Here is a 9,478-nt window from a genome sequence, read left to right on the forward strand (position 1 = left end):
AAAAAAAAAAAAAAAAAAAATTAAAAAAGGTTGCATTCTTTGGAGTATTTGATCAGCCTTCCACTGAATACACAGCTGAGTCTAACTCAATGAATCTGCATTTTTACATAACCAACAGGGCAGAGGAAGAAATCAGATATGCATTTGTCTCAGGTGAGCAGAGGGGTGACTTGGGGTCCGGTATCTGTGAAGATAAGCTACCGATTTACATTGCCAGTGTGAAATTCAACAGGACCGTTTTAGGACGAAGATCTTGAGGCCCACAAGGAATTGCCTTGTGGGCGAATTGTCAGGAAGGTAGGTAGCTTTTTTCTAATGTACTTTTCTCTTTTTTCAATACCACAATCATGACTACATAAGGTATGTGGCTTTTTTATCCTTGTAACTATCCAATTTAGAAATAAAATGAGAAACAGCTTTGCCTGACACTTCCCAGTTTGACTTTTCCTTTGGTTTTAGTAATTTTGGGGTCCCAAGATCTATTTTCCTTTCACACTGTATAGAAAATGCCATGTTACGAAGGACAAGAACACTCCTGAAATGAAAGTGTCGGTCCCTTGGAGAGCCTTCTTTTACATTTTCTGTTTGTTTGTTTTTCCAAAATTCAGTTTATGATACTATTCCAATGTAAATATCCCCTTTAAAACTCCTAGGTCTTCAAATATTTATTTATCTGAGAGCTTCAGTTAAAGCTGTCCGTGGCTGTTATTTTGACTTTGTATCCTCTGCAAAACTTTAATAGTATACAGCTGTCATTTTTCTAAACATTAATGGCAAGAAGAAGAATTTACTGAAGATAACGAAGTTTTAGAGAAAACAGACCTGGTTCATATCCAAAGTTTGCCATGTCTTAGGAATTTGCCCAATGCCTTTAGAAAGTAGATAATGACAACCTGCTCATATTAATGAAGATAAGGTTCAGTGGCAAGTAATGAAAAGGCCAACCAACAGTGGCTTGAGCAGATAGAAGCCCATCTCTCCCTTAGATAAAATCCCAGGTAGGTGGCTCAGAGCTGGGACTGCCGTCCGTGGGTGTGGGACCCTGACTCCTCTGTCAGGCGTCAGCTTTCTCCATCGGCCTCAGTGGCCTATGCCAGCTGCCTCAGCCCCAGCCTGCTCCTCTGCGCGCTGGCCAGGAGAAAGGAGAGGAAGGGGAGGATGATTTCCAGAAGCCTCACACTCCAGCTGTAAGAAGGGCTGAGCATTGCTGTTTTCACAGCCAGATGCCCTGCAAAAAAAATCAGGAATCCTGTTTCTAGAAAAGAAAAAAAGGCAAGGAACGATGGTTCACGCCTGTAATCTCAACACTTTGGGAGGCCAAGGCAGGAGGACTGCTCGAGCCCAGGAGTCCAAGACCAACCTGGGCAACATACCGAGACTTCATCCTACTTAAAAAAAAAAAAAAAAAAAGCCAGGTGCGGTGTTCACGACTGTAATTCCAGCACTCTGGGAGACCGAGGCAGGTGGATCACCTGAGGTCAGGAGTCCAAGACCAGCCTGACCAACATGGTGAAACCCTGTCTCTACTAAAAATACAAAAATTATCTGGGTGTGGTGGTGGGCACTGGTAACCCCAGCCACACAGGAGGCTGAGGCAGGAGAATCGGTTGAGTCTGGGAGGCAGAGGTTGCAGTGAGCCAAGATCGCGCCACTGCACTCCAGCCTGGACAACAAGAGTGAAAGTCTGTCTCAGATATATACAGATATTACCAGGGTGCAGTGGCATGTTCTCACAGTCCCAACTGATACAGGAGGATCACTTGAGCTGTGATCGAGCCACTGCTCTCCAGCCTGGGTAACAGGGTGAAATCTTACATCAAAAAAAAAAAAAGAAGAAGAAAAGGAGCACAGATATTAAGGATAAGTCATTTAGATTATATCTATGAAATCCCTGTTAAAGTTCTATACAAAGGCAGTCACAAAACACTAATTATTACTGTCATTGCTATCATATATTTGTGTTGTGCTTTAAAGTATCATTGTCTACAATAAGCCAGGTGTGGTGGCAGGTGCCTGCAATCCCAGCTACTCAGAAGGCTGAGGTAGGAAAATCGCTTGAACCTGGGAGGCGGGGGTTGCCGTGAGCTGAGATCGCGCCACTGCACTCCAGCCTGGGCAGGAGAGCAAGACACCATCTTAAGAAATAATTTTTAAAAAGGATCATGGTCTTGGCCGGGCACGGCGGCTGTAATCCTAGCACTTTGGGAGGCCGAGGCAGGAAGATGGCCTGAGCTCAGGAGTTTGAGACCAGCCTGGGCAACACGGTGAAGCCCTGTCTCTATAAAAATTAAAACAAAAATTAGCCAGGTGTGGTGGTATGCTCCTGTAGTCCCAGCTACTCAGGAGGCTGAGGCAGGAGAATCGTTTGAACCCGGGAGGCAGAGGTTGCAGTGAACTGAGATCGCGTCACTGCACTCTAGTCTAGGCAACAGCGAGACTCTGTTTCCCCACCTCCAAATAAAGGATTATGGTCTTAATTTATTATTATTATTTTGAGATGGAATCTCGCTCTGTAGCCCAGGCTGGAGTACAGTGGTGCAATCTTGGCTCTTTGCAATCACCGCCTCTGGGTCCCAGTTCAAGCGATTCTCCTGCCTCAGCCTCCCAAGTAGCTGGGATTACAGGCACAGCCACCATGCCCAACTCATTTTTGTATTTTTTGGTAGAGACAGGGTTTCACCATATTGGCCAGTCTGGTCTTGAACTCCTGACCTTGTGATCTGCCCACCTCGGCCTCCCAAGGTGCTGGGATTACAGGCATGAGCCACCACGCCTGGCCTTAATTTATTATTTTTATAAGTAAGAAATTTCTACTAAATGAGTAACAGAAAATGTACCATTATTTTCCTCCTCTGCAGTAAAAACTAAGAAGGTAAAATAAATAAAATGTGTATCCTGCATAATTTACCAGAGATATACAAAACACTATTCCATCAGGAAAGATGTCTTCTGCTCTTAGAAATAGAAAACTTAGTTAAACACAAAACACAGTAGGCCAGGCACAGTGGCTCACCCTGTAATCCCAGCACTTTGGGAAGCCAAGGCGGGCAGATCACCTGAGGTCAAGAGTTTGAGATCAGCCGGACCAACATGGAGAAACTCTGTCTCTATTAAAAACACAAAAATTAGCTGGGCGTGGTGACACATGCCTATAATTTCAGCTACTCAGGAGGCTGAGGCAAGAGAATTGCTTGAACCAGGGAGGTGGAGGTTGCAGTGAGCTGAGATGCCGCCACTGCACTCCAGCCTGGGCAACAAGAGCAAAACTCTGTCTCAAAAAGGGAAGAAAGAAGAGAGGAAGGAAGGAAGGAGGGAGAGAGGAGGGAGGGAGGGAGGGAGGGAGGGAAGGAGGCACCGGCTAGGTGCAGTGACTCATGCCTGTAATTCCAGCACTTTGGGAGATGGAGGCAGGAGGACTGCTTGAGCCCAGGAGTTTGAGACCAGCCTGAACAACATAGCAAAACCCTTCCTCTAAAAAAATTTAAAAATTAGCAGGGTATGATGGCACATGCCTGTGGTCCCAACTACTCAGGAGGCAGAGGCAGGAAAATCACTCAAGCCCAGAAGTTTGAGGCTGCAGTGAATCGTGATCACACAACTGCACTCCTGTGTTGTTCCTGGGTAACAAAGTGAGATCCTATCTCAAATAAAAAAAGAAAAAAGAAAAAGAAAGAAAAGAAATGAATCTAAAATTCTAAAATTTCTCCATCACCTCTGAAATCTGATGTAGACTTCTGGCATCAGGCTAAGAAGGTGTCTAAGTAAGAGGAAAAAATCTCAAACGTTTTTTTCTGGGCTACTCCCATAATATAAAAATAAGAATTCAACAGAGATAATAACACCTTAAACTTTTTAAAGGATTACTATTTGGAGCTTTGCTTACTTTTCTCAAGTATATACTCTTTACTGTAATATCTGTTCAGTTTTCAGTAAATTGATGAGTTTTCCTTTATAGACTCCTGCAAATGTATTGATACATTTCTAGATGCTGAACCACGTATGAAGGCTGACGCCTGGAGTCTCAGCTACTCAGGAGGCTGAGGCAGGAGGATTGCTTGAGCCTGGGAATTCAAGGCTGTAATATGCTATAATCACGCCTGTGAATAGCCTCTGCACTCCAGCCTAGGCAATGTAGCAAGACCCTACCTCAAAAAAAGAGTTCCTACTGGGAAAAAGACAAGAAGTATACAAAGTTGTGGAGGGGATTTCAGTTAATATTTTCAAATATTGTCCTGGAAGCTTTCTGAGCCTGTCCTGGTTCTAAGAGCTGCACAATTATATCCTATAATTCATGGCTGCAGAGTCCAGAAAATGTTAACCTACTTCCAGACGTAGGAGGCTTGTGCTTCACTTAGGGTGTGCACCTGCTTTAAGATCTGATTCTGGATTATAAAAACATCAGCTGGAAGTAATTTTTGTTTCAAAAAGTGCTGTACTATAACAACATAGGATAATAGCTAACACTTTGAAGTTAAGATTATCTTTTCCAGATATTGAACAATGGGGAAGAATTTTCTTTTTTAATTAAAAAGCCTCAATTACAAAAGCAATACATGCTTCCTGCATGAAAATTAAAGCAATTTTCAAGCTATAAAGTACAAAGTGGAATGTCTCTAACCTCCTTTCTCCTCCCCTATTCGTGTTACAGAGCTGTAGTTTATAACCTAGAACTTGGGAAAATCTTTCTGACTATACAACCCATCAATGTTCTGAGAACTGAACAGATATTATAATAAAGATATATACTTGGGAAACGTCAACCAGGCTTGGGGGCTCATTTGCATAATTCCAGCACTTTGAGAGGCCAAGGTGGGCAGATCATGAGGTCAGGAGATGGAGACCACGCTGCTAACACAGTGAAACCCCATCTCTACTAAAAGTATGAAAAAAAAAAAAAATAGACATGGTGGCACACACCTGTAGTCCCAGTACTCAGGAGGCTGGGGAAGGAGAATTGCTTGAACCTGGGAGGTGGAGGCTGTGGTGAGCTGAGATCATGCCACTGCACTATAGCCTGGACAACAGACCAAGACTCCATCTCAAAAAACAAGCAAACAAACAAAAAGTGTTAAAAGCTCTAACTAGTAAACCTTTTAAAAAGCTTTTTTTGGGGGGGAGGAGTTTCACTCTTGTTACCCAGGCTGGAGTGCAATGGCGCGATCTCGGCCTTGTTTTTTTTTTTTGGAGAAATGGGGTCAGTAGTTGCCCAGGCAAATCTAGAACCCCTGGCATCAGGACAGGAGGCTGACTCTCAAAGGGTTGGGATTATAGGCGTGAGCCACTGCGCCCAGCCTGTTTTTGTGTTTTAAAAAAAATGCAATAAATACGGCCGGGTGCAGTGGCTCACGCCTGTAATCCCAGCAGTTTGGGAGATCGAGGAGGGCAGATCATGAGGTCAGGCGTTCAAGACCAGCTGGCGATCATGGAGAAACCCCATCTCTACTAAAAATACAAAAATTATTCTCCAGGCATTGTGGCACATGCCTATAGTCCCAACTACTCAGGAGGCTGAGGAAAGAGAATTACTTGAACCCGGGAGGCACAGGTTGCAGTAATCTGAGATCATGCCATTGCACTCCAGCCTGGGTGACAGAGTGGGACTCCATCTCAAAATAAATAAATAAATAAATAAATAAATATATTATTTTTAAATTGAAATGAAAACAATATTACAGAAACACAAATTTCCCAGAAGGGACTTCTTGCTGGGTATGACACTGCTTTGGTTTTCTCACCTGTCACTCCACTGGTTACCTAGACAGCCTTGATCTATGTGAATAGACAGAAATTCCCCTTCTCCTTCCATGTTTACCTTCATTGTCGAGGATCTATGAATGGTCTAGTCTTCTCTAAAAATGTCCACTGTGGTCTGGGCGCAGTGGCTCATGCCTGTAATCCCAGCACTTTGGGAGGCTAAGGTGGACAAATCACTTGAGCTCGGGAGTTCGAGACCAGTCTGGCCAAGATGGTGAGACCCCCTTCTCTACTAAAAATGCAAAAATTAGCTGGGTATGATGGCAGGCATCTGCAGTCCCAGCTACTCTGGAGGCTGAGGCAGAAGAATCACTTGAATTCCGGAGGCTAAGTTTGCAGTGAGCCGAGATTGCGCCACTGCACTTCAGCCTGGTGACAGAGCGAGACTCCATCTCAAAAAAAAAAAAAAAAAAGAAGACGAAGAAAAATCATTATCTTGTGCTGTATTACACAGTTGATCTAGGCTAGTGTACATTTTCCTTTTTTTTTTCATTTTTCTGAAATGGAGTCTCGCTCTGTTGAGCAGGCTGGAGTGCAATGGCAGGATCTCGGCTCACCACAACCTCAGCCCCCTGGGTTCAAGTATTTCTTCTGGGGTTACAGGTGCCTGCCACTATGCCCGGCTAATTTTGTATTTTTAGTAGGGGTGGTTTTTCGCCATGTTGGCCAGGCTGGTCTCGAACTCCTGACCTCAGGTGATCCACCTGCCTCAGCCTCCCAAAGTGCTGGGTTCATAGGCATGAGTCACCGCTCTTGGCCGGTTTCAGGACACTTTTATGCTCCTAAAAATTACAAAGAACTCGCCCCCCCCCCCAGGAGGTTAGTTTTTGTGGATTGTATTTATTGATATTTATCATATTAGAAACTAAAGTTGAGAAAATTTAAAAACATTATCAATACATATTAAAAGAACAATAAACATGTTCATGTAAATAACATTTTCTTTTTTTATTCCTGGAGAGATGGAGTCTCGCTCTCTGTCACCCAGGCTGGAGTGCAATAGTGAGATCTCTGCTCACTGCAACCTCAGCCTCCTGGGTTCAACCAATTCTCCTGCCTCAGTCTCCTGGGTAGCTGGGGCTACAGGTACATACTGCCACACCTGGCTAATTTCTTTTGTATTTTAGTAGAGATGGGGTTTGGTCAGGCTCCATGTTGGTCAGGCTAGTCTGGAGCTGACATCAGGCAATCCGCCCACCTCAGCCTCCCAAAGTGCTAGGATTATAGGCGTGAGCCACCATGCCTGGCCAAATAACATGTTTTTATTTAAAATAATTATATTCTCCAAAACAAAAAACACTGTAAAGAGTGGCATTTACAGTTTTATAAATCTCTTTGCTATCTGGCTTAATAGAGGACAGCTGGTTCTCATATCTGCATTCAATCTATTGCAGTATGATGTTTTGGTTGAATTACATGAAGAGAATCTGGCCTCACACGGATATGAAGCTGGAAAATGAAGGGCCTCACAGACCCAGTGAAAGGGTCTCCAGGATCCCGGGCCCTCAGACCACACGCTGAGAACTGCTGCACTGGAGCAATACACATCATAATAAAGATAGGACCGTGGTGGGAATAAAAAGGCTTATTCTGAGGTCTTTGTATTAATGTGAAAAATCTGTTTACAATTCCGACATTTTCAGGATCCTACAGTTGGGGGTTGGGAAATTCCATACTTGTCAATTCTTCCCCATTTCCAGCACAGCACAGAAGTATGACTCATGGCTGGGCACGGTGGCTTGAGCCTATATTCCCAACATTTTGAGAGGCCAAGACGGGCAGATCACCTGAGGTCAAAAGTTAGACCAGCCTGGCCACCATGGTGAAACCTCATCTCTACTAAAAATACAAAAAACAAAATTAGCTGGGCATGGTGGTGCGCGCCTGTAGTCCCAGCTACTCAGGGAGGCTGAGGCAGGCGGCAGAGGTTGCAGTGAGCCAAGATCATGCCACTGCAGTATAGCCTGGGTGACAGAGCAAGACTCCGTCTTAAAAAAAAAAAAAAAGTATGACACATGTCTCTTAAATAGCAAAATGAAACAAAGGGCTACTTTTATAATTTAAAATATAGTTGTTAACTAACTGATTTATTTATTTATTTATTTATTTATTTTTGAGACGGAGTTTCGCTCTTGTTACCCAGGCTGGAGTGCAATGGCGCGATCTTGGCTCACCGCAACCTCCGCCTCCTGGGTTCAGGCAATTCTCCTGCCTCAGCCTCCTGAGTAGCTGGGACTACAGGCACGCGCCACCATGCCCAGCTAATTTTTTGTATTTTTAGTAGAGACAGGGTTTCACCATGTTGACCAGGATGGTCTCGATCTCTTGACCTCGTGATCCACCCGCCTCGGCCTCCCAAAGTGCTGGGATTACAGGCTTGAGCCACCGCGCCCGGCCTCCACACTTTAAAACAGTTTTTGGTCCCAGCAAAATCGAATGCAAAGAACAGAAAAAAAAATCTTAAAAATTAAATAGGGCAGCTTCTTTAAGAGATAAGGAAGGGTTCAAATGCTTGTCCAAGTTAGCCTACAAGCTAGTTGAAACCCAGTTTATTTCAGGATTGTAGTCTTAATGAAAATCATTCCATTAAATAAAGGCTGAGGTAGATAGAGCCACTGGGGAAAAGTTGAAGTGAAAGGGTTGTATAAGGCTAATTTTGAACTCAAAAACAATAATAGCTAATATTTAGTGTTTCAAGGATTCTTTTTTTTTTTTTTTTTTTCCGAGTCTGAGTCTTGCTCTGTCACCCAGGCTGGAGTGCAGTGGAGTGATCTCAGCTCACTGCAACCTCTGCCCACCAGATTAAAGTGATTCTCCTGCCTCAGCCTCCCAAGTAACTGAGATTACAGATGCCTGTCACCATGCCCTATAATTTTTGTATTTTTAGTAGAGGTGGTTTTTCGCCATGTTGGCCAGGCTGAGGCAGAATTGCTTGAACCTGGGAGGCAGAGGTTGCTATGAGCTAAGATCGGGCCCCTGGACAGGCGGAAGGAAAAAAGGAGAGGAGGGGAGGAGAAGGGAGAGGAGGGGAGGGGAAGGGAGAGAAGGGGAGGAATTTGAAAAAAATTAATGATTTTAGGAAATCCTAAAATGACCCTGTCTCTTCATTTTTGTGGATTTCATTTATCAATATATAGAAGAAATAAGTTTTTATGTAATTTCTGCAGCAAAACAAACCAATATTTACTTCTATTTACACTTCAATTATGAAAGCTAATTGTTGGATTAAATGAGTTGCAACTGGGCTACATCCAACTTCACAAGTGCTGTTAAAACTTTAAGTCACCATGTAAATAATCTAAAAATGTCACCTAAAATTCTAAATTTCCAGCTTTCTGGGAAAATGGAAATTCCAGCAATACTTGCTCCAAATTCTCAGATGGAAATAGTTGCTGAGAGGTGAATAGCAGAGACACTCCGTAGTCCCTTGCAGGCCTACCACTTCCTGTGGTCCCCAAGAGTGACCTCATCCTAACCCTCCTTACAGTCATTTGAGGGGTGCCTGGTATAAGAAAAACTTTATACTGTTTTCAGGACTGTTAACATTTTGCTAGTATTGCTGGATTTAGATCACGAAGCTCCAACAAGTCAAGGTATTCATGGGTCCACCTGACATGAAATTAAGAAAGAACCTCTTTCTCCTTCTCTTCCTCCTCCTTTCTCCTTTCACCTTCTCCTTTTCCTCCTTCTCCTTCTTTCTCTTTCTCCTTTTTTTTTTTTTTTT

Source organism: Cebus imitator, unplaced genomic scaffold (assembly GCF_001604975.1).
Source record: "Cebus imitator isolate Cc_AM_T3 unplaced genomic scaffold, Cebus_imitator-1.0 Scaffold20, whole genome shotgun sequence".
NCBI classification, from domain to species: domain Eukaryota; kingdom Metazoa; phylum Chordata; class Mammalia; order Primates; family Cebidae; genus Cebus; species Cebus imitator.